Here is a 23370-nt window from a genome sequence, read left to right as displayed (position 1 = left end):
TCTGGACATCAACCCCCCACACACACACCAACACACACAATATCATTAAATATCCAAAAACATGCTATCTGTGTATCTCCTTTAGAGATTCCAGGTAAATCTGGCTTGGGAGAAATTGGTCATCTTATGTTCTGATTTTCTAAGATACATCCTAGTCCATTCAGACTAGGATGCTGCCAACAGGTTTTGGGCAGGCTTAGTGTCATCTTCTATAATTGTATACTTAATATTTGCCACTTTTTTTTGGCCCACCTACTAATTCAACACAGCCTAACAAATATTTAAACTGTATCAAAATCACCTGTATTCAGAAAAAAATCAAATGTTGTTGTTTTCTCCCCTCCTTCCTCTCTTAGGCCTGCATTTATCAGCCTTTTCCATTCTCTTAATGTTCAAATCACAGGAGGGAATAGCTTCCACATAACAGTTTTCCTTTTAGATGCCCAGATCCCATTTAGTAGGAAACAAGGCAACGATCAAGCTGGCAAATGAACCCAATGAAAGTTTTTGAAGAATTCCCCAGTAGAAGTAGGCAGTTGCGTGATGGCTGGCTCTGCGATGACTTGCTTATTGCCTGCCTTCTGGAAATACATTGCCAGCATCTTGCCATTAGGGCAGTCGGTCCTAAATTAAAAGGAAAGGCCTATGTTTCAAATGACTCTCTGAGTACAGCATCTTAGAAAATATTCCTGGCTGAATCCTCCTCCTCTTCCCTTGTCTTTCCTTCTCTCCATTATTTCCTAACTCCAGTCTGCTTTTTCCCTCTTTTCATAGCCTAGGGCAGTCACTCCCAATCTCGTGGCCGAATTGTTGCTGGAAATGAGAGTGCTTTCATGAAAAAAGCAGGAGCTGTAAACACTTGGAAATATTTATTTCCAAAGAATTCTCTGAAAGTAAAGAAAGAAGGAATATCCCTGGTCTCAGCACTATTCTCAGAAGCAGAAACTATTTGTCCTGGAAGGTTCCACAGAGGTGCCTCAGGGGGGCAGCCCAAGGGCAAAGCTGGGCAAACAGAGCATGCTCCACCACAGAGAGAGACAGAGATAGAGAGAGACATCAACTACAGCATTGCTTCATTTATTTTTAACTTTGGACTTCGGTGTGAGATTTCCTTTAAGGAAAGGATTTGTCTGCCAAAAAATTAAAATTAGAGTGATTGATTCTAGTTCAATCCCCTTATTCCAGAAATGAGAAAACTACAGTCTAAGGGATTAAATGACTTTCCCAAGGCCACCCAAATAATGAATGACCAAACAAGGACTTGAACTTGCCATCTCTGAATCTCTATCTACCCTCTTTTCAAAGACTTGTTATGTTTATTCAGGACAACCAGTCACAAATTTCGCCAAATGTGCTTATTTTTTGTGAGGTACATTAGTTTATCCACAACAGCTAAGCTTACTATTAAACTATTAATTCTACCAATTGTGTAGATTGAGTAAATAAAAGTCAATAAAACTAACCTTTATTCTCCCACAAATCTTATGAAGGCCTCCTAAATAATCCTCCTAAATCCTTAAACAGAATCTTCCTTTAAAACTTCATTCTGATAAATGTCAATTAGGTCAAGGAGAAGTCTTTGTAAAGATTATGTAACTCTTGTACATCTATCCAGCCAATATAATTATATGGCCAAAGAATGATCCAAACCCAGAATGGATTTTTTTAATTTCATCAATAACTTTCCAAAAAATAAAGTGGTACAGGGACGTGATATGACCATATGACCAAGGCTTAGGAAGACAAGTTTTGTTTTTTTGTTTTTTTTTTAGTTCATCAAATTATCTATAAATAAAAACTGATTATGGAGAAGAAAGAAACCCAGAGAAGTAAGTCCTGCATTCAGGGTCATGTTTCTGGGGGAATTCTGCCTTTTCTATGGTTGAAGCTGAGAAGCTGAACAGAAAATCTAAAAGCCTTGCAGGCTAGAGGGACAAGCTCACAGTTTAGGTCTTGCTGAAGAGCGGAAACCCTGGTAAATAGGCTATATTTTAAATTGGGACTCGGAGTTTCTGAGCGTTCCTTGGGAAACTGACAAGAGATATCTGCAAATATTATGAGATTTTCATAAGGACTTTATCGCCTGACTATGGGGATGCACAAATCCACAGGGCAGGCTGCAAGCCCGGGACTCCAATGAAAGTTTTTGAAAAATTCCCCAGTAGAAGCTGACTGGTGAAGTAGAGATTAAAATTCTCTTTTCTGACTTCTGAAATCATCACTTCTCCTTTTGAAGCCTTCCCCTGACTGCATGAGACCCCTCTCATTGCTGAAGGCAGTCTCCTCAGTTGACGGCAGATGGCATTTGCCATAGATATAATCAACTTACTGATGATTTAGGTCCATGAAATGTCCTCACAGTAACAATCACTCCAGTGCTTGCTTGACCACACAGCTGAACACCAAAACCGGGCCAAGTTGACACTTGAACTTAACTAGCACAGACTCTCTTTTAGTTTGCTACAGCTGACAGCATGCAACACACAAGAGATGGATTGACGTTTAATAAAGGAGATTTATTTAGTTACAAATTTATAATTCTTCAGAGGAAAGGCAGCGGGCTTTCCTCTGGCTTTTTCTGTCACATGGGAAGGCTCACGGTGGACATCTGCTGGCCTTCTCTTCCAGCTTCTGGGTACAAACAGCTTTCCATGGGGTGATTCCTTTTAGCATTTCCACATGTCTGGGTCTGAGCTCCAAGTGATGAAATGAGGTATGCTGAGTTGCTGAGCACTCTTCTGACCTCTTTCTTCTATGTCTCCAGCTGACTGAATTAAATGTCACTCATTGTGGAAGGCACTCCCCTTAGCCAACTGCAGATATGGTCATCCATAGATGAATTTCACATGCTGATGATTTAAGTCCACAGCAATGAAACAATGGGGCATCATCACTTGGCCAAATTGACACCTGAACCTTTCACATGTCCACCCCTTGTCAACTTGGCAACTATACGTACCACCTTAAACCATATTTAATCTCTAAATAGAAAACAATAGTAGACATATTTTTTCACATAACAATAATCATCTGTCCTGCATACAATGCACTAAATCTTTTCATATACAAAATACATTCATTTCCTCATAATATCACAAAAGTCTTAAATGATCTCAGTAACAATATAAATTCAATACCAATATAAACTCAAAAATAGTACAAAATCTCATCAAAGTTATTTACAGGCATGGTCTGTCCTAAAACAAAATTCTTTTCTGGCTGAGGACCTGTGAACTTAGAACAAGTTATCTGCTTCTAATATACAAAGAAGGAATAGTCATAGGATAAATAATCCCATTGCCATTGGAAGAAACTGGAAGGAACACATGGGTCACTGGTTCTAAATGATTCTAAAAATTTGCAGGCCAAACTCCATTAGATTTCAAAGTCTGAGAGTCATTAATCCTTGAGGTTTTAGAAAGAAGCAGTCCCACTCTTTCCAAGAGCCTACACAGTGGCTTTGCTCTCTCCAAACACTGGGTGTTTGCAACTTTGGGGTCATTGGGGAGACCATCTTCTCCTCAGCTCCATCCTCTCCAAGCTATAAGGCAGTGCCCAGGATCTCTGCCATTTCCAGGGCACAAGCTCAAGCCTCCAGAACAATGGGGCAGCAGCCAGGTTCCCTCCAATCCTTGGTTCATGCACTCCACCTTCTCCAATGCTTGGAGTGGCACAACCCTTCCTGAACAACAAAGAAGAAGGCCTGCCCTCTGCTTCTGGGACAAACTCACCCTCTCCACATATAGGGGTGGGTCCACTATCCTGGCCAAAAAACTTCAGACCTTAGCTTCCATGGTTCTGCCTCCAAAGTTATTTTTCCTTCAATTTGTCCCTTTTCTGTCCCTTTTAGTCCATACCAGCAGTGGTTCTGTTTACACCGATCCCACAGCACTCTTGTTGGTTTTCTATGCAGTATGCTGGGTTCATGCCCATTAGTCAAATGGACTTTCTGCAAATCCTTTCTGGATAACTCCGTCTCAAATTCTCACTTGCCTTTTAATGACTGACTGGTTCCATGTTTGAGCACCCAATGGTGCTCACATTGGGGCACCATTCTTGTGGGGGTCTCTCCTTCTGGAAACCCAGAATTTTCCAGGCCATCAATTTCTGTTTTCTTTTTACCCAAAAGTTCAGTCCTCAATTTATCTCTTTCCTGTTGCATTTTACTATAATCTTCAAGGAGCAGCCAGATTGCATTTTCCATATTTAGTCTGGAAATTTCTTCTGCTAAATATCCAAGTTCATTACTTTCAAAGTCTGCATTCCAATAGAAAGAATGTCTTCCTTCCTGTTTTCAATGGAATTATCTTTAGAGTCCCTCTTTCCACCAACAGTCTCCTCAAAGCACCCTAGCCTTCTCTATCAAGCTCCTAACAATTTTTCCAAAATTGTCCCCTTATTCGTTTAGAAAAGCATTCCAACATTTTGGTATCTGCAAACTGCAGCAGCACACCACTTCTCTGATCCCAAAATCTGTTTTAGTTTGCTAAAGCTGACAGTATGCACACACCAGAGATGGATTGGCTTTTAATAAAAGGATTTATTCAGTTGCAAATTTATAATTCTACAGAGGAAAGGCAGCTGGCTTTCCTCTGACTTTCTCTGTCACATGGGAAGGCTCACAGTGGACATCTGCTGGGCTTCCCTCTCAGTTTCTGGGTTCAAACAGCTTTCCCTGGGGTGATTCCTTTCTGCACCTTCAAATGTCTGGGTCTGAGCTCCAAGTGCTGAGATGAGGTATGCTGAGCTGCTGAGCTCTCTTCTGGTCTCTCTCTTTTAAGCCTCTAACTAATTGCACTTCACCTAGCCGACCACAGATAAAATCAGCCATAAACGAATTTCACATAGATGATGTACGTCCACAGCAATGAAAAAATGGGGCATCATCACCTGGCCAAGTTGACACCTAAATTTAACTATCACAGACTCCAAAAAACTATACCCTAGGAATAAAGATAAATCAGAAATAATTCAAGACTTTCAAAGGCTGAAGTACAACTCCATAACATATTAACTTCCATAATTGGATTAAGCTGATTCAGGATTGCTAGTGTTCCTAGCCTCCTCCTAAAAGAAAACATAAAATTAGTGAAGACTGAGGTAATACCATCCTATGCTTCAAATTAATTTTATATATTTTCATATGCATTGTTTAGCACAATCAAAAATACCAGACAATGGAATTAAAACCCTAGAGAAATAAGAGACAAAAGATTTCATGCCCCGGGGGGATCCAGATAATGAGCTTTTACACTCAGACTTTGATACTTTCTTAACCTGTCCAAAAAGACAAAAACAATGTTGAGAATTTTGATACAAATAGAAACCATAAAACAAAGCTAAATGGAAATTGTGGAACAGAAAAATACATTAATTGTGTGAGGAACTCAAAGGATGTGTCTAAAATTAAGTTATACATCACTGTAGGGAGAGTTAGTGACCTAGAAGCAAAAGTGGAATAAAATGAAGTATATAGAGAGAAAAGAATGGAAAATTCAGAAAGAAGATAGGAAACATAAGAGACCGAGTGAGAAGATTAAACACACTTATAACTGAAGTACCAAGAGAACAGAAAGAGAACTGGGAAGAAAGAAGAAATTCCAAAGTTGCCAAGTCAATCTCTTTCAGTGGGGTTAAAATTAGCTAGCTTTAGAGGAGTAAGGGTAGTTCAGTGGTAGATTCTCCCCTGCCATGCAGGAGACCCAGGTTCAATTCCCAGACCATGTACTTCCCTCCTCACCCCACCCCTCCCCCCAAAATTCAACAAATAGGCTGTAATAATGGAATAGTCACATGGAAAAAGAATGAAATGTGACCCCCACCATAGAGCATACCAAAAAGTTAGCTAGCTTTAACAGATCTCCCACTGTTATCAACGCTAGAAGAAAATGAAATGATTAAAGTCTCAGCCATGGCCTAAGAATTTTGTAATCAACCTAAATCATTTGCATATTCAGAAGCAAACTATCAAAGTTTTTCTCCTCATGAAACTATGTTAAAGAAATGACTCTGAAGTATATATTAATTAAATTAACATAGCTTGTTCTTCACATATTTTATATTTTTGCACAAGCGCTTGTAAATATGATGCTTATTAGCCTATAAGAATCCAAAGCAAAAAATAACTTGCAATGGCTTTAGATAAGCTTTCATGTATGACTGAAGTCTCAAGGAACCAGACACAGCAAATATTTGGTATCCTCCTCAGTTAAATATTCTTATCAAAGTAAACATGACCAAGAGGTAGCTGAACTCTGGGGGGATTTTTGCCCAGTGATTCAGCATTGAGTAATCAATTAGGTTTAGTCATTCCTGGGGAAATTTTCAGTTATGAAAACAGACCTTCAATACTAAAACATATTCAAATTTCACAAAGGTCTCTCTCAAAAGTTGCTGATAAAAATTTTACAATGCCCAGCTCTTTAGAAAGATGTCCATTTGGAAGCCAATTAACCTAAGATATGCTTGGATCCTATTTTGTATAGCATAAAATGAGCTTGACTGAGTAGTATCTTGCAGGTTTTGAAGTTGAGGGAATGCAGTGATATATTGCTTAACTCATTTAACAGTGAATGTCTCCAGCATGTTGCTTGGTGCCAAGTTTACCTGAAAAGATCCTTTATTTCTAAAAGGGTGAGTCACTGCCCACTCACTAGTTATATGAGGTCAATAATTGGTAAAACTTTTCCAATATGGCGTTAGTAATATTCATTTCACAGACCGAAAGAAGGAAAAATCGACTTGCTATAGAGAGCTTCTGGATAATTGTGCTTTATTATAAAACTTGACTAATTATGTTCAATGAAATAAAATACACAAATGAATTTTCTTCACAATTCCAACACATTGTAAAGGTTACAGGAGCCCATAATACCTCTGTGTTGACTTAATGGCAATTGCATGGAGCCCTTTTTTATCATATGGCAATGCCACTGCTGTTCCAAGAATGAAATTTAATGGCGAAATAATCATAAAAACTTCTCCATGATAACAGTGACTTAGAAAATTATTCTCTTTGAGACACTGAAATATTTCTTGAGACCCTGTCACAGATCAAAAGGAAAAGAAAATAGAATTGTAAGCAGAGAAAAAGCAAATAGTCAACCTAGCCACAGAGCATAGTTCATGTCAAACAGGCAGACCAGAGGTCAACGATACTAGAACCAGAATCCAAAACAGAACACAAGTCAAAGCAAAGGTCAAGTTAAGAAAGGCAAGCAGCTCAGTTCACAGTCTGTCCACACATGAGCCTGAAACTATAAGATGAGCAAGGATATTGGGCAATCTGTCTCCTTTGTGAAAGAACTAACCCTTGGCCCTTGGATGACTTCATGTGGGTCAATAGGTCACTCTGTTCTCATTAATCACAAGCCATATCTAGCACTCAGACACCGGCAAAACAGTGTTTTCACTGTTAATTCAGTGATTTTAGCTGAATCTCTCTTTTAATGCAAAGCTTTCTTAGTTAGCAAAGGTAATACAGCGGACAAAAAAGTAGACAAAGTATGCAATTAGAAACAGTGTTTTCTGGCTTTGACTAGATAAACAGACTCACTATGGTATGTGCCTAGTGTTTATTTCCTGACTGAATGCTGGCAAAATAGAGAATTAACTGACATTTCAAGTAATCATAACACAGATACATTCAAGGTCATCAAATTCCACCTTCCACCCATGGAAGGAATCTCTCTCTACAACTTCCTTGGCTAATGGGTCTCTACTCTCAACTTGAGCACTTCCAGGGGAGTGAATTGGGAACATTTAAAATCAACAGTCCCTTTTGTTTTCCTTTAAAAAAAAAAAACTGGAGGGAAGTTTCTGGTAAGCCGCAATGGCACAGCCGATCAGGAATCCCATGGGGCTGCAGGGAAAAAACTGGAAAATTCCCTAAAAAGAAAAAGAAGATGAAAACGGTAACCAGGGTCGCAGCATCAGAGCTGGAAAATGAATACAAAGAAAGACACTGGGGAAGGTGGAGGTTCTGTAGGAAGCTGTGGATCAGAAAAGGATCGGTTTTCTTCTGATGATGAAGCAATGGAAGCTGACAACAAGGATGATATTGAAACCTGTGGCAAAGAAAATGAAAATACTGCAGAATTTAGTGTTGGAACTAATACGGGCAGGGCAGATGCCATGGCTAAGATCCTTAACAGAAAAACTCCTAAAAGTAAAACCCACCATTTTGGTCAAAAACAAAAGCTGGAAAAGGAAAAAAAAAAAAGTTAAAGCAAGAGAGACGAGAGAAAAGAAAACAGCTTGATTAGAAACGGGAGTGGGAAATGATATGCAGAGTAAAGCCAGATGTCAAAGACAAAGAAACAGGGAGAAATCCTGGGAGAATTGCAGAGAGGTGTGGTGCAAGTATTTGGTGCTGTTCAGAAGCATCAAAAGAATGTTGATGAAAAGGTTGAAGAAGCTGGGAGCTCTATTAGAAAGTGTGCTAAGTTGATAACAACAGTTTCTAAGAAAGATTTCATCAGTGTTTTTAGAGGAATGGGTGGAAGTACAAATGAGAAAAGTTTTACTGAGAGGAACCCAAAAGCCAAACAGCCTGAAATGAAATCAGAAAAGAGACCTCGATGGAATATCCTATGTGATGTTTTCGTGATGGGAACACCTATGAAAGACTGGGACAAAGAAACCAATGGACCAGATGACAGCAGACCAAGATCGGGAAGTGACTCTGACACATGAAGTTATATAGGAAGAAAAATCTTCAGTCATTTTATTTTTCCTGGAAAATTCTTGATGCTGTGAAAGATGGGGGATTATAAAGATACCATCTGTAAGAAAGCCAAAAGACTTTTACTTTTACAAATGTTGGTGTTTCCTTTTTGCACATTAGACTTCATTAAACTATATTTTCAAGGCTTGCCAATTTTTACTATTGTTTCTCACAACAACTCTTAAAACTAAATATTTCTACTTGGCTAGCAGGATTTGCAATTGTCAAAATCCTGGCAAGTTTACATATTAGTTATGGATATTAGAGTATTGATACACATTAATACTCCTAGAAATGGCAATACCAATTTCATAAGTAAAATATTTCGTTTTAAAAAAATTGAGTAAGTGTACTCACAGGGATCAAACTTTTAAAATTATAAAAAGATACAAGTGAAAAAGCCTACCCTCCTTGTGTTATTTGTACTCCCCTGAGTAATTTGTAACATTGATATAAAAAGAGAGAGATAAAGGGACATGATGTATGTAAGCTATTCTTAAAAAGTTTAGAGGCAAAAATAATGTGTACAATGTTAAACATTGGTGAATTGGGATAATAGGTACAAAAGAGTTCTTTGTCATATCCTTGCAATTTCTCTGTAAATTTCAAATCATTTAATAATAAAACATTTTTAAAAAAACAAATAGCAGAATGAAAACAAGTGAAAAAAAAAGCTCCCCTCTGACCCATCACCCTTATTTCTACAATCACATGACCAGTACCAGTGCTCCCTGCCTTATAATGGAAAATTTTTGATAATTCTTCCAGGGCTTTGATGCACATAAAAGCAAACATGAATATGTTTTTTCTAGTTCCACTTTTGAAGAGTTCCACTTATTAGAAAATACTCATTTGCCATTATTCTAATTTGGCTTGCTTTTGTTGAGTATTAAAGTTACAGTAATCATGCTCAGAAAGATTTAACCATATTAAATCTGACTACGTATTTGTGCACGACCTTAAATGCTTTACAGATATTATCCCACATTATTCTTTTGAAATATTGCAATTCAGGTATTATTACCATTATAAAAGAAAGAAATTCTACACACAGAAAAATTAGTGGATTGCCACACAGGTTAGCTAAGAAGTATTTTCTTGTATCATACCTTGACCTCATAGTGGAAAAAGAATAGACTTTGGAGCCAGAAAGATATTGGGATTTGACTCAAAGTTCAGCACTCACTAATTAAAGGAATATAGATTCATTCGCTATCTCTCTGAAGGTCTGAAGCTTGGGGGTAAGGAGGGGTTGCTGAGTGTGTTGGAGGAAAAAAAATGGAAGAAACTAGATTTTTTGCTACCAAAAATATATGACCCTAAACTCCAAATAGGCCCTCAACTTTTATTATGTCCCTTTTTAATAATCTATGGTGATTAATCCAAACCACAGTGATTTAATTTTTGCTCCCAAACTCATGTACCTTCATTCTTGGCACATAACTGCACTGTCTTCTTTACCTAATAGATGAAAACTTCACATAACAGCATCACCAACTTCCTTCCCCCTCATCTGCAAACATAGCAAAAACTACCAGGATGGAGAATTCTGCTTCTGGGAAAATATACCAAGACATACTTTTCCTCCCCTAAGTAGATCCAAAAATCTTTATATATTCCATTATATATATAATATATATATGCCATTATATATATATATAATATATATACAAAGAAAACTCTGAAATGTGGAAAAAAGAAGGCAGAGCAGCCAGGAACCTCAGTACACAGGATTAACATAGTAGTGAGTTCCCTGGATTTTCTTTGTGCTTCACATAGTGCAGATTTATAGCTGAACAAGCCAGAAACTTAGGCATACCAAGTACATGCAAAAAATAAAAGCCCTCAAAAAAAATCTCTGCTTTCTTTAGCCAAAGGGATAACCTAGGGGGACAGAAAACTTTTAGACAATAACCACTCTACTACAGCCAAACACCGTAGAGAAAACTGCGTCCCACCCACACCTACATCATTAAAGGATGGAGAGGCAGGACTTTTACCCCACCAGCGACAAGGAAAGACCCCTTCCCACCCCTGCTGAAGTCATTTCAGAAGATACCTGGTGGAGAGTCAGGACTTTCACCACTGCCAGCAGTAATGAAGCTATCTCCCTGCCCCATGATGTCAGTAGGGACTATATGAGTCACTCCTAACTCTCTAGCCAAGGAGGAATAAGTGAAGGCCTAGTGGGGACCAGAACACCCATGGCACCTAGCAGTAATGAGGAGCCACCCAGTCCTCTCAGGTGTCAAGAACCTGGCTAGTTAACAAAACTACACCCCCTCCATCTGCTGGAGTGGTGCAAAAAGAAAAATCTCAGAAAGCTTAAAGAAGGTCCATAGTCTTAGAACATAATACCCCAAATGTCCAAGTTTCTATTAAAAATCACTCATCATACTAGGAAGATCTCCAACTGAATGAAAAAAGACACCAATGGATATCAACACCAAGATGAAAGAGATATTAGAATTATCTGCAAAGACATTTGAAACAAATTTAAAAACACAGAGAATCGGTGAATTGGAAGATAGGATAATAGAAATTATCCTATCTGAAAACAGAGAAAAAAGTAGAATAAAAAAAGTAAACAGTCTCAAGGATCAGTCAGAATCTAACATTATGTTACTTGAGTCACAAAAGAAAAGTAGTAAGGAGGTGGGGCTGGAAAAATCCTCAGAGAAATAATGGCTATGAATGTCCCAAATTTGACCCAAAAAGCTACAAAAATAAAACACCATAAACCTATAGAATCAAGATGCTGAGGAAATCCCAAACCGCATAAACCCAAAGAAATCCACACCAAGACACATCACAGTCAAACTTGTGAAAACTAAAAGAAAAATCTTTAAGGCAGCAAGGGAAATGACATTATCAATAGGGCAAAATTAATTTGAATGGTAGCAGATTACTCATCAGAAATCTGGAGGCCAAAAGGAATTGGCTCATTTTTCAAGTACTGAAATAAAAGGACTACCAACCTAGAATCTTATATCCAATATACATGTATATACCAGAGACATAGAGAGTTATCATATAATGATATGTCAGTTTCCCAAAAAGACATAATAAGCAACAAACAACAGATATATATTCTTCATGAATGAAAAGGAAATCAGTACATCCTCAGATGAAGGAAAATGAAGAGAATTTATCATGACTAAAAGAAGTTCTCTAAGCAGACATAAAATGATAAACTGGGGAGATTATGAACATCAGAAAGAAAGGGTATGGTAAGCAAAAATATGAGTAAATAGAATAGACTTTTCTTCACCTCTTGAGTTTTCTAATTGATGGTGTAAGCAAAATTATAACACTGCATCACTACATGTTGTGGTTCTAAATATAGGGAAAGGAAATATTTAAGACAACTAAAAATGAGGGAGAATAAAGGGATATACAGGGAAGTAAGATTTCTACATTTAACTGAAACAGGTATAATGATAATACCAGTAGACTGAGATAAGTTGTATACATGTAATGTAATACCTAGAACAGCCATGAAAGAAGCTATGCAAGGATATATACTCAAAAAGACTATGGATAAAACAAAAATGAATACTAAATAATGCTCAAGTAATCTACAGGAAGGCAGAAAAAGAAAACAGAGAAATGTAAAACAAAGAGAAGAAACAGAAAACAAAAAATAAAATAGCACACTTAAGTCCACATATATCAACAATTACATTAAATATGAATGTTCCAAATACACCAATTAGCAGATAAATATGAGCAGAGTGGGCTGACAAAGTAAATGAATCAACTGTATACTGTCTACAAGAAACTCAGTTTAAATATGACTATATAGGCCAGAAAAAAACAAAAGGATAGAAAAAGATATATCATGTATACAATAATCAAAAGAAAGGAAGAGTGCCTATATTAATATCAGAGAAGACAAGTTTCAGAACAAAGAAAATTACCAGAGATATATAGAGTCATTATGTTATGATAAAAGGTTCAGTTTGCCAAAAAGACATAATATTGAAGTGCATGCAACAAACAACAGAACTTCAAAATACATCAAAGAAAAACTGATTAAAAGAAGAAATAAAGAAATACACAATTATAGCTGCTCACTTTACACCCATCTCTCAACAACTGATAGAACAACTAGACAGAAAGTAAGCAAGGATACAGAACTCAACATCATCAATCAACATGATCTAGTCAACATTTATAAAACACCCCACCGATAACAGCAAAATACACCTTCTCTCCAAGTGTGCTTTAAGCATGTACCAAGACATATCATATTCTGGATGATAAAAGAAATCTCAACAAATATAAAAGAACTAAAATATATAGTGTGTGTTCTAATAGGTTCAAAATTAGAAATCAATAAGAGAAAGATAACTTGGAAATATTTAGACTTGGAAACTAAATAACATTATTCTAAATAATTGATGGATTATGGGACACAGCTAAAGTGGTACCAAGAGGGATGGCACCATTAATTATACATTAAAAAGAAAGAAAGGTTTCAAATCAGTAATCCAAGCACCGACCTCAAAATCCATGAAAAAGAAGAACAAACTGACTCCCAAGTAAGCTGAAGGAAAGAAAAAATAAAGAGTAGAAATCAATGAAAAGGAAAAGAGAAAAACAATAGCAAAATCAATGAAACAAAGAGCTGGTTTTTTTTTCAATGTCCATGGTCACATGAGCCAATTCCTATAATAAATCTTTAAGAGTTGTAAATATATATAATGTATATATTTACATTATATGTGTATATATTTACATTATATGTGTGTATATATATATGTAAATATATATATATATACACACACATATATATGTATAATACATATATATATATTAAATATATATATACATATACACACACACATACATATTAGGGTTCTATTTCTCTGGAGAACCCCAATATGGTATTTTCATATGACATGATTGTCTGTGTAGCAAATTCCAATGAATATACAAAACAACTCCTAGAACTAACAGCTGGGTTCAGCAAGGTCACAGGATATAAGACAAACACACATAAATCAATCATACTTCTATATACTAGCAATGAACACAGGAACACAAAAATTTTAAATACAATCATTAAAAAATGAATAGGTGTAAATCTAGCAAAATATTTACAAGATTTGTATGCTAAAAACTACAAAACACTGGTAAAAGAAAGCATAGATCTAAATAAATGAAGACATACTGTATCCATAGATTAGAAGATTAAACATAGCAAATATGTCAATTATCTTCAAATTGATATATAAGGCTTAATGCAGTCCTATCAAAATCTCAGCAAGACTTTTTGTAAATATAGGCAAGATTGTTCTAAAATTTACTTGGAAAAGCAATGGAACTAGAATTGCTGAAACAATGTTGGCAAAGAATAATGTGAGAGGAATCAGTTTACCTGATTTCAAGACTTTTTATATAGCTGTTATAATCAAAACTGTATGGTATTGGCAGAGAGACAGACACATAGATCAATGGAACAAAATAAAGAATACAGAAAATAGACAGACATAAATACGCCCAACTGATTTTTGGCAAAGGTGCAAAAGCAATTCAACAGAAGAAAGACGGACTTTTTGACAAATGATACTAAGTAATTGAATATCCATAGACAAAACACACATACCAAAAAAACCTTCAACTAAGTCACATGCTGTATAGAAAAAACTAACATAAAATGGAGCATAGACTTATACATAAAACATATAACTATAAAACAAAAAAAAGAAAAAATCTTCAGGATCTAGAACTAGGCAAAGAGTTTTTAGACTTGACAACAGAAGAAAAATTTGTAAATCAGCCTTTATCAAAATCAGAAACTTTTGCTATGCAAAAGATCTTGTTAAAGGCAAGCTACAGACTGGGAGAAAATAGTTACAAACCACATAGTCAACAAAAGACTACTATCTGGAATATATAATGAACTCTCCAAATTCAACAGAAAATAAAAAACAATCCAATTAGTGAATGAGCAAGAGATGTCAGGGGAGAGAATATACAGCAGCAAATAAGAAGATTGTGGTGATTTGAAGAAGCTATGTACCACATGAAAAGTCATGTTCTTTTTCCTAATCCAATCTTGTGGGGAAGACCTATTTATTAGGGTGGAAACTTTGATTGTTTCCATGGAGATGTGAGCACACCCAAAATTGTGGGTATAACCTTTTGATTAAATGGAGATGTAACTCTGCCCATTCAACGTGGGTCTTAATTAGTTTACTGGAGTCTTTAAGAGAGCTCACAAAGAAGGAAAAGAGCTCAGAGCTGACGTAGACACAGACATTCTCTTGGAGTACTGACAGAGACGTTTGGAGAGTGAGGCAGAAATATCTCGGGTGCTAAGCAAGGACTCACAGAAATAGCCAGAAGCTGAAGAGAAGAAATCTCCAACCCTGGGAGATGCTAAACTAAGAGATAAAACTCAGAGTTTTTTACCCAGAGCAGCTAAGTGTGAACCCACAGAGGTTTAGATAGGAAGCCACTGGAATTAGAACCCACAGATGTTTAGATAGGAAGCAATGGAAGGGACCAACAGACACCAGTCACATGCCTTCCCATGTGACAGATATCAGCCTTCCTTTTTGAGGCAAGGTATCTTTCTCTGCATACCTTAGTTTGGACATCTTTAAGGCCATGGAACTATAAACTTGTAACTTAATAAATCCCTTTTATAAAAGCCATTCCATTTCTGGTATATTGCATTCTGGCAACATTAGCAAACTAAAACACCCAAGAAAAGATATTCAACATCATTCAGGTGGTAGGAAAATGTGAATTAAAACCACAATGCTATATCACTACACACCCATCAGAATGTGAAAATAAAAAATGGTGGCAACATCAAATTCTGGCAAGAATGTAGAAGATCTGGTGAGAGTGTCAAATTGTGCAACCAGGGACTTCCGGAGAAGATGGCGGCTTAGTAAGATGCGCGGATCTTAGTTTCTCCTCCAGGACAGCTACTAGGGGAGTAGAAACGATACAGAACAGCTCCCAAAGCCACGACAGAGATAAAAAAGACAGCGTACCCCATCCTGGAATGACTGGCTGGCTGAGAGAACCCGCTCTGGTGAGATCGCCGAGGGGCGCGGGCTTCACCGGGCGGGGCGGCAAGCGGCCAGAGTCACTCCCTTCCCCCTTCCCGGGCCGGCTGGGAGAATTGGACAGGCGGTCCCCTCAAACTGTGGCAGCTGGTGCCCACACCACACGTGGCCCCCCGGACCAACTGAGAGAATTGGATTGGAATCCCCAGGCCACAGAGAACAGTGTGGGGGGGGGCCCTTCCAAACATGTGACTCCCCGGGAACGTGCACTCTCCCGGGCGGGCTACTGCGGCTGGTGCCCTTCCGCCACGCTTGGCGCCCCGGGCCAACTAGGAAATTCGGACGGGCACTTCCCCGGGCTACGGCGGCCAGTGACCCTCCCCGTGTTTGGACCCCGCGCCAGCTGGCACTCTTCCAAGCCGCTTCGGCTAGCGAACCTCCCGGACGGGGAGAGTTTTCCAAAGTTAAAGGACCCACAGCACCTTTTACTGGTGGGACCCGCAGACAAACGTGTGCCATGAGCGCCACCTACTGGGCAGGATAAGAAAAACAGAACCCAGAGATTTCACAGAAAAATCTTCCAAACTTTTGGATCCAACACCCAGGGAAATCTGTCTAAATGCGCAGACGCCAGCAGAAGATAACGGATCATGCTCAAAAAATTGAAAATATGGTCCAGTCAAAGGAACAAACCAATAGTTCAAATGAGATACAGGAGCTGAAACAACTAATGCTGAATATACGAACAGAAAAGGAAAACCTCTTCAAAAACAAAATCGATAAATTGAGGGAGGACATGAAGAAGACATGGGCTGAACATAAAGAAGAAATAGAAAAACTGAAAAAACAAATCACAGAACTTATGGAAGTGAAGGACAAAGTAGAAAAGATGGGGAAAAAAATGGATACCTACAATGATAGATTCAAAGAGACAGAAGATAGAATTAGTGATTTGGAGGATGGAACATCTGAATTCTAAAAACAGACAGAAACTATCGGGAAAAGAATGGAAAAATTTCAACAGGGTATCAGGGAACTCAAGGACAATATGAACCGCACAAATATACGTGTTGTGGGTGTCCCCGAAAGAGAAGAGAAGGGAAAAGGAGGAGAAAACTAATGGAAGAAATTATCACTGAAAATTTCCCAACTCTTATGAAAGACCTAAAATTACAGATCCAAGAAGTGCAGCACACCCCAAAGAGATTAGACCCAAATATGCGTTCTCCAAGACACTTACTAGTTAGAATGTCAGAGGTCAAAGAGAAAGAGAGGATCTTGAAAGCAGCAAGAGAAAAACAATCCATCACATACAAGGGAAACCCAATAAGACTATGTGTAGATTTCTCAGCAGAAACCATGGAGGCTAGAAGACAGTGGGATGATATATTTAAATTACTAAAAGAGAAAAACTGCCAACCAAGACTCCTATATCCAGCAAAATTGTCCTTCAAAAATGAGGGAGAAATTAAAACATTTTCAGACAAAAAGTCACTGAGAGAATTTGTGACCAAGAGACCAGCTCTGCAAGAAATACTAAAGGAAGCACTAGAGTCAGAAATGAAAAGACAGAAGAGAGAGGTATGGAGAAGACTGTAGAAAGAAAGAAAGTCAGATATGATATATATAATACAAAAGGCAAAATGGTAGAGGAAAATATTATCCAAACAGTAATAACACTAAATGTTAATGGACTGAATTCCCCAATCAAAAGACATAGACTGGCAGAATGGATTAAAAAACAGGATCCTTCTATATGCTGTCTACAGGAAACACATCTTAGAGCCAAAGAAAAACATAGGTTGAAAGTGAAAGGTTGGGAAAAGATATTTCATGCAAATAACACCCAGAAAATAGCAGGAGTGGCTATACTAATATCCAACAACTTAGACTTCAAATGTAAAACAGTTAAAAGAGACAAAGAAGGACACTATATACTAATAAAAGGAACAATTAAGCAAGAAGACATAACAATCATAAATATTTATGCACCGAACCAGAATGCCCCAAAATACATGAGGAATACACTGCAAACACTGAAAAGGGAAATAGACACAAATACCATAATAGTTGGAGACTTCAATTCCCCACTCTCATCAATGGACAGAACATCTAGACAGAGGATCAATAAAGAAATAGAGAATCTGAATATTACAATAAATGAGCTAGACTTAACAGACATTTATAGGACATTATATCCCACAACAGCAGGATACACCTTTTTCTCAAGTGCTCATGGATCATTCTCAAAGATAGACCATATGCTGGGTCACAAAGCAAGTCTTAACAAATTTAAAAAGATTGAAATCATACACAACACTTTCTTGGATCATAAAGGAATGAAGTTGGAAATCAATAATAGGCAGAGTGCCAGAAAATTCACAAATACCTGGACGCTCAATAACACACTCTTAAACAACGAGTGGGTCAAAGAAGAAATTGCAAGAGAAATTAGTAAATACCTCGAGGCGAATGAAAATGAAAACACAACATATCAAAACTTATGGGATGCAGCAAAGGCAGTGCTAAGAGGGAAATTTATTGCCCTAAATACCTATATCAGAAAAGAAGAAAAGGTAAAAATGCAGGAATTAACTGTCCACTTGGAAGAACTGGAGAAAGAACAGCAAACCAATCCCAAAGCAAGCAAAAGGAAAGAAATAACAAAGATCAGAGCAGAAATAGATGAAATTGAAAACATGAAAACAATAGAGAAAATCAATAAGACCAGAAGTTGGTTCTATGAGAAAATCAATAAGATTGATGGGCCCTTATCAAGATTGACAAAAAGAAGAAGAGAGAGGATGCAAATAAATAAGATCAGAAATGGAAGAGGAGACATAACTATTGACCTCACAGAAATAAAGGAGGTAATAACAGGATACTATGAACAACTTTACGCTAATAAATACAACAATTTAGATGAAATGGACGGGTTCCTGGAAAGACATGAACAACCAACTTTGACTCAAGAAGAAATAGATGACCTCAACAAACCAATCACAAGTGAAGAAATTGAATTAGTCATTCAAAAGCTTCCTAAAAAGAAAAGTCCAGGACCAGATGGCTTCACATGTGAATTCTACCAAACATTCCAAAAAGAATTAGTACCAACTCTCCTCAAATTCTTCAAAAAAATCAAAGTGGAGGGAAAACTACCTAATTCATTCTATGAAGCCAACATCACCCTCACACAAAAACCAGGCAAAGATATTACAAAAAAAGAAAACTACAGACCAATCTCTCTAATGAATATAGATGCAAAAATCCTCAATAAAATTCTAGCAAATCATATCCAACAACACATTAAAAGAATTATACATCATGACCAAGTAGGATTCATCCCAGGTATGCAAGGATGGTTCCACATAAGAAAATCAATTAATGTAATACACCATATCAACAAATCAAAGCAGAAAAATCACATGATCATCTCAATTGATGCAGAGAAGGCATTTGACAAGATTCAACATCCTTTCCTGTTGAAAACACTTCAAAAGATAGGAATACAAGGGAACTTCCTTAAAATGATAGAGGGAATATATGAAAAACCCACAGCTAATATCATCCTCAATGGGGAAAAATTTAAAACTTTGCCCCTAAGATCAGGAACAAGACAAGGATGTCCTCTATCACCACTATTATTCAACATTGTGTTGGAGGTTCTAGCCAGAGCAATTAGACAAGAAAAAGAAATACAAGGCATCAAAATTGGAAAGGAAGAAGTAAAACTATCACTGTTTGCAGACGATATGATACTATACGTCGAAAACCCGGAAAAATCCACAACAAAACTACTAGAGCTAATAAATGAGTACAGCAAAGTAGCAGGTTACAAGATCAACATTCAAAAATCTGTAGCATTTCTATACACTAGTAATGAACAAGCTGAGGGGGAAATCAAGAAACGAATCCTATTTACAATTGCAACTAAAAGAATAAAATACCTAGGAATAAATTTAACTAAAGAGACAAAAAACCTATATAAAGAAAACTACAAAAAACTGTTAAAAGAAATCACAGAAAACCTAAATAGATGGAAGGGCATACCATGTTCATGGATTGGAAGACTAAATATAGTTAAGATGTCAATCCTACCTATATTGATTTACAGATTCAATGCAATACCAATCAAAATCCCAACAACTTATTTTTCAGAAATAGAAAAACCAACAAGCAAATTTATCTGGAAGGGCAGGGTGCCCCGAATTGCTAAAAACATCTTGAGGGAAGAAACGAAGCTGGAGGTCTAGCGATGCCTGACTTTAAGGCATATTATGAAGTCACAGTGGTCAAAACAGCATGGTATTGGCATAAAGATAGATATATCAACCAATGGAATCGAATAGAGTGCTCAGATATAGACCCTCTCATCTATGGACATTTGATCTTTGATAAGGCAGTCAAGCCAACTCACCTGGGACAGAGCAGTCTCTTCAATAAATGGTGCCTAGAGAACTGGATATCCATATGCAAAAGAATGAAAGAAGACCCATGTCTCACACCCTATACAAAAGTTAACTCAAAATGGATCAAAGATCTAAACATTAGGTCTAAGACCATAAAACAGTTAGAGGAAAATGTTGGGAGATATCTTATGAATCTTACAACTGGAGGCGGTTTTATGGACCTTAAACCTAAAGCAAGAACACTGAAGAAGGAAATAAATAAATGGGAACTCCTCAAAATTAAACACTTTTGTGCATCAAAGAACTTCATCAAGAAAGTAGAAAGACAGCCTACACAATGGGAGACAATATTTGGAAACAACATATCAGATAAAGGTCTAGTATCCAGAATTTATAAAGAGATTGTTCAACTCAACAACAAAAAGACAGCCAACCCAATTACAAAATGGGAAAAAGACTTGAACAGACACCTCTCAGAAGAGGAAATACAAATGGCCAAAAGGCACATGAAGAGATGCTCAATGTCCCTGGCCATTAGAGAAATGCAAATCAAAACCACAATGAGATATCATCTCACACCCACCAGAATGGCCATTATCAACAAAACAGAAAATGACAAGTGCTGGAGAGGATGCGGAGAAAGAGGCACACTTATCCACTGTTGGTGGGAATGTCAAATGGTGCAACCACTGTGGAAGGCAGTTTGGCGGTTCCTCAAAAAGCTGAATATAGAATTGCCATACGACCCAGCAATACCATTGCTGGGAATCTACTCAAAGGACTTAAGGGCAAAGACATAAACGGACATTTGCACACCAATGTTTATAGCAGCATTATTTACAATTGCAAAGAGATGGAAACAGCCAAAATCTCCATCAACAGAAGAGTGGCTAAACAAACTGTGGTATATACATACGATGGAATATTATGCAGCTTTAAGACAGGATAAACTTATGAAGCATGTAATAACATGGATGGACCTAGAGAACATTATGCTGAGTGAGTCTAGCCAAAAACTAAAGGACAAATACTGTATGGTCCCACTGATGTGAACCGACATTCGAGAATAAATTTGGAATATATCATTGGTAACAGAGTCCAGCAGGAGGTAGAAACAGGGTAAGATAATGGGCAATTGGAGCTGAAGGGATACAGACTGTGCAACAGGACTAGATACAAAAACTCAAAAATGGACAGCACAATAATACCTAATTGTAAAGTAATCATGTTAAAACACTGAATGAAGCTGCATCTGAGCTATAGGTTTTTGTTTTGTTTTGTTTTGTTTTTACTATTATTACTTTTATTTTTTTCTCTATATTAACATTCTATATCTTTTTCAGTTGTGTTGCTAGTTCTTCTAAACCGATGCAAATGTACTAAGAAACAATGATCATGCATCTATGTGATGATGTTAAGAATTACTGATTGCATATGTAGAATGGTATGATTTCTAAATGTTGGGTTAATTTCTTTTTTTCCGTTAATTAAAAAAAAAAAAAAGAGAAGGGGTAATTGGAGCTGAAGGGATACAGACTGTGCAACAGGACTGGATAAAAACTCAGAAATGGACAGCGCAATACTACCTAATTGTAATGCAATTATGTTAAAACATTGAATGAAGCTGCATGTGAGGTATAGATTTTTTTTTCTCTCTATTATCGTTTTAATTCTTATTCTATTGTCTTTTTATTTCTTTTTCTAAATCGATGCAAATGTACTAAGATATGATGAATATGCAACTATGTGATGTTATTAAGAATTACTGATTGTACATGTAGAATGGAATGATTTCTAAATGTTTTGTTAATTTTTTTTTAAATAAAAAAAAAATTGTGCAACCAGGTTAGAAAACAGCTTTAAAAACTAAATATGCAACTACCACACAATCCAGCAGTCATTCCCTTGAGCATTTGTCCCAGAGAAATGAAGATTTGTATTCACACAAAAACCTGTATATGAATATGTAAGGCAGTTTTATTCTTAATAGTCAAAAGCTGGAAACAACTCATGGCCCTTTATGTAATGTAAAAAAACATTTTATATATTTGTTTCCATATCTTTATCCCCAACTAAAAAGTTGCATTTTTGATGTCAGAGGTCTTATCCATGTGTGAAAAGTAGAATAGAGTGGCAGAGTTGCTAACTTTGGTTCCAAACCATGTGGGCCAAATCCTACATGCGAGCTATCCTAACTTGGACAAGTTAATTAACATCTCTTTGTCTTTATTTCTTCATCTATAATAATGAAAATAATAAGTCACCTACCTGCACAGCAACTGGAACAGCTCTTGGCACAGTAAGCACAGCCCTCTAGCACTTACCTGGCTTCTGGTACCTAGCCCAGAACCTTGCAAATAGTAAGTGCTTTAATAAATGTTTGTTGAATGCATGAATGAGTAAGAGTAAATAAATGAATTATTAAGGTTCTGAAATATTTCCCCACAGACCTTTAAGTTTTTCACTCCTTTCTATCTCTATCACTATAAATTTAATCAAAGCCCTTAAAGTTTCATTATACTTTATAATAAAATTGAACCTAAGAAAGGGGATAATGCCTCACAATCTTAGTCTGATCCATAAAAAAATAAATAAATATTCAATAATTGCAGCCATGATTCGATTACTTCAGTCTTACCAACTCTTTCACAAGTTTCTCAGGGGCATACCCTAATTATGAACTTCTTCTTGCTCTCATAATAAAATATAAAGTATTAATCTCTTAGCATAACATTTAGGGTCTTCCCATCTGGGCTTAATTTAGTTTTGTTTATTTAAGGGCTTAACTTAGTTTTATAATGCAAAGAAGGTGCTCTATAATTAATCACTACCATTGTACTTACTATCTTTCTCACTAGATTCTTTTCCACATCCTATATTCCAGCACATCAAGTTACTACTTCCTGGCAAAACCATGGCTCTGAGGTTGTCTTCCTCTCCTCCTTATCTGATAGATATTTTCTCTCTAATAAAGCCTCATGTCATTGTCACTCTCTATCCATACCCATCCATCCATTTATCCATCTAACCGTTCCGCTGGTATTCATTTATTTATTTATTTATTTATTCATTTATTTATTTATTTATTTATTTTTTATTTATAACCCCAGGTCCCAGTCTAGTGCCTGACACATAATAATGCTCATCAGCGTTTGATGAATTGGATTGAGGAGGAGACAAAGAAGTGCTAAAGTCATCAATTTTCTAA

At 36.9% G+C, this 23370-nt stretch overlaps 1 long non-coding RNA gene and 1 pseudogene across 1 annotated transcript in view; one reads left to right on the top strand and one right to left on the bottom strand.

Moving 5' to 3' along the window:
- The window catches only part of LOC143649426 (uncharacterized), a 100025-nt gene that overhangs the window by 48310 nt on the left and 28345 nt on the right, over positions 1 to 23370 (bottom strand). The gene's annotated exons all lie outside the window — the stretch shown is intronic.
- LOC143650916 (RRP15-like protein pseudogene) lies at positions 1805 to 8694 on the top strand (annotated as a pseudogene).

Source organism: Tamandua tetradactyla, chromosome 11 (genome assembly GCF_023851605.1).
Source record: "Tamandua tetradactyla isolate mTamTet1 chromosome 11, mTamTet1.pri, whole genome shotgun sequence".
NCBI lineage: Eukaryota > Metazoa > Chordata > Mammalia > Pilosa > Myrmecophagidae > Tamandua > Tamandua tetradactyla.
The sequence above is the reverse complement of the archived record's forward strand: the minus strand, read 5'-3'. Positions and strand labels throughout refer to the sequence as shown.